This window comes from Ipomoea triloba, chromosome 6, assembly GCF_003576645.1.
Source record: "Ipomoea triloba cultivar NCNSP0323 chromosome 6, ASM357664v1".
Classification (NCBI taxonomy): domain Eukaryota; kingdom Viridiplantae; phylum Streptophyta; class Magnoliopsida; order Solanales; family Convolvulaceae; genus Ipomoea; species Ipomoea triloba.
Genome location: NC_044921.1, coordinates 13,099,015 through 13,101,920, shown reverse-complemented (window position 1 = coordinate 13,101,920; position 2,906 = coordinate 13,099,015). Strand labels below are relative to the sequence as shown.

The following is a 2,906-nucleotide window of genomic DNA, read 5'->3' as shown; positions in this document are numbered from 1 at the left end:
AGTGTGGTTGGAGTTGCTTCTCTATCTAGGAAAGGGTTCTCTCCCTTCTCTCTAGAATTCCACATCTTACTTGCTCCTTTTTCTCTTCAGATTTGTGTTCTGCCCGAAAACCTCTAGTGTTACAGTTGGTTTTTCTTGAGCCAACTCGGACACTGCTCGTGTTACTTAGTTTCTGTCAAGTGAAATTTCGAAAGGTGAACAAAATCCGGCCAGCAGTTTCACGATTCATCCATAGCTGCTGTCTTGAAAACTCACCAAACGAAAATTTCAACAAGGCAGTGCAGTCCGGCAAAGGTCCCTGTGGCGTGTGGAAGATTTCTTGAAGGGTCTTGGGGGTTTCCAGCTAGTTTAAGCCAGGGAAGCTGGAAAGCCGACCATATTCCAGCAAGGTAAAGTTACCACCTCTTCCGGCTGAGTCTAGCACGGCCTTTCTATGTTTGGTGGTCTGAGTTTTGCCTCCCCCGGCAAAGTTGTATCAGCTGAGTCATAGCACGGCTGACTTTCTTAATAGGCCGGCCAACCATTGGAAGGCTAAACAGTAAACTGTTTTGAAGTTAGTGGATTGCTCCATTTTTTCCGGCAAATTTTCCGACAAGGTTAACTTCCGGTGGCCAGAATCTATCCCCCCAGAATTTGAATCTGAAATTTTCAAATTTCAAATTTCAAAGTTGGAGGGAAAGTTGGCAGCCTTTACCTGGATTTTTATATTGTTGGTGGGACAGTGAGCAATTACTTTTCCTGTGCAATTATCAGACTTTGTGTCACTTTTGTATCAATTTGCCCATAATGAAAACAAAAGAGACAACATCTGAGGAGACATGCTCTAGGTCTCTGGGGTCCACAGACACACTCTCCATGCATACTTGAATGAGAATGGAGGAGAATCAATCAAGGACTGAGAGCTCTTTCACTGAGAGCTCTTTCGAGATTCTATGGGTGGTGGTGCATGGCCGTTCTTAGTTGGTGGAGCGATTTGTCTGGTTAATTCCGTTAACGAACGAGACCTCAGCCTGCTAACTAGCTATGCGGAGGTATCCCTCCGCGGCCAGCTTCTTAGAGGGACTACGGCCTTTCAAGCCGCGGAAGTTTGAGGCAATAACAGGTCTGTGATGCCCTTAGATGTTCTGGGCCGCACGCGCGCTACACTGATGTATTCAACGAGCATATAGCCTTGGCCGACAGGCCCGGGTAATCTTTGAAATTTCATCGTGATGGGGATAGATCATTGCAATTGTTGGTCTTCAACGAGGAATTCCTAGTAAGCGCGAGTCATCAGCTCGCGTTGACTACGTCCCTGCCCTTTGTACACACCGCCCGTCGCTCCTACCGATTGAATGATCCGGTGAAGTGTTCGGATCGCGGCGACGTGGGCGGTTCGCTGCCCGCGACGTCGCGAGAAGTCCACTGAACCTTATCATTTAGAGGAAGGAGAAGTCGTAACAAGGTTTCCGTAGGTGAACCTGCGGAAGGATCATTGTCGAAACCTGCACAGCAGAACGACCAGAGAACGCGTTTGTTATTCAATCTCCTCGTCCGGGCCCATGCCTCGGGCGACTAACGAACCCCCGGCGCGGAACGCGCCAAGGAATATCGTACTGAGATGGCCAGCCGCCCGTGCCCCGTCTTTGCGGATCGCTCGGGAGGCGTCGGCGTCTTACTCAATAAAATTACCTCTCGCACGGATATCTCGGCTCTCGCATCGATGAAGAACGTAGCGAAATGCGATACTTGGTGTGAATTGCAGAATCCCGTGAACCATCGAGTCTTTGAACGCAAGTTGCGCCCGAAGCCGTCAGGCCGAGGGCACGTCTGCCTGGGCGTCACGCATCGCAGTGAAGTGGGAGTGTTTCTCCCTCTAGGGAGGAGGATTCTCCTCCTTCTCTCTAGAAAGCTTCACCACTAGAGCTTTTTCCTTTGCATTCTCCACTGCCGATTCATCTTTGGCTTGGATTATAGAATGCAAACTTAAACTATTTTTGGATTTTCCCATCATTTGGGACTTCACCTTTCGAACAATGATATTCTTTCAAGTTTGAAGGGAGTTTCTATGGTTTTGGAGTGCAGCAACAAGTATTCCGGCAGAACCTCCATGAGTTCCGGTGAGATACTTTACTGGACAGATTTGGGCTTTCTTTCCTGTTTTTCCGGCGACTTGGGACTGCAAGTCTTTCCAGAGAAACACTTGCTGTAGCAAGGTTATCTTTCCAGTTTTGGGGCTGCCAACGTCTTCATCTTTAGCAGCCATTCATTTCATCCGTGTTTCCTTCATGAATCCAGTGAGGGTTAGAGTATCTCCGACAGAGTAAACTCTTTCCCGTCGATGATCTGAATTCATCTCCATCGATTTTCAGAGTTTTGATACAGAATGTTGAATCTGATTTAAGCTATCCAGTGGTATTTTAGTTGTGAGTCCGGGAGCAGTTCATCTCTGTTTTCCGGCACCTACAAGAGTTGGTGTTGCCACCAACCAGTTCGTGAAGGCAGCCACTATGAATCTGGAGTTATTGAAGATTTTCTGACGGCAAACGTGGTCTTCCGGGCAGTCGTCACCGATTTCAGGCCTATTTATGATGTGTTGAATCTGTTTGCGATTTCTTACGATTTTTAAGATTTTGGACAGAATTCTTTCGCTTTGGGACAGAGATCTTTCACCTATGCCTCACTTATGTTTTGGGTCTTGCGTTTTTTCCTTAACATCATCTTCTTTTGGTCGGCGTACATCCACCATGTTTTGCCGGTGCTGTGTTTTGGAAGGTTGGGGGCTTTCCACCGTTTTTCAGCTATCCGGACCGTTTGTTGGAGGATTTGATGCTAGGTTTACAATGAGATGTGGGAAAATGCGAAACTAACAGAGTGTAGTGGAGGATTTCTCTGAAGGTTTTAAGGTACAAAGGTCCACGCTTGCA

At 47.4% G+C, this 2,906-nt stretch overlaps 1 non-coding gene across 1 annotated transcript; it reads left to right on the top strand.

Moving 5' to 3' along the window:
- Positions 1-1,669: 1,669 nt before the first annotated feature.
- LOC116023870 lies at positions 1,670-1,823 on the top strand. Its single transcript, XR_004099459.1, has one exon. It is a non-coding gene; the product is annotated as a 5.8S ribosomal RNA (ribosomal RNA).
- The last annotated feature ends 1,083 nt before the right edge of the window (positions 1,824-2,906 follow it).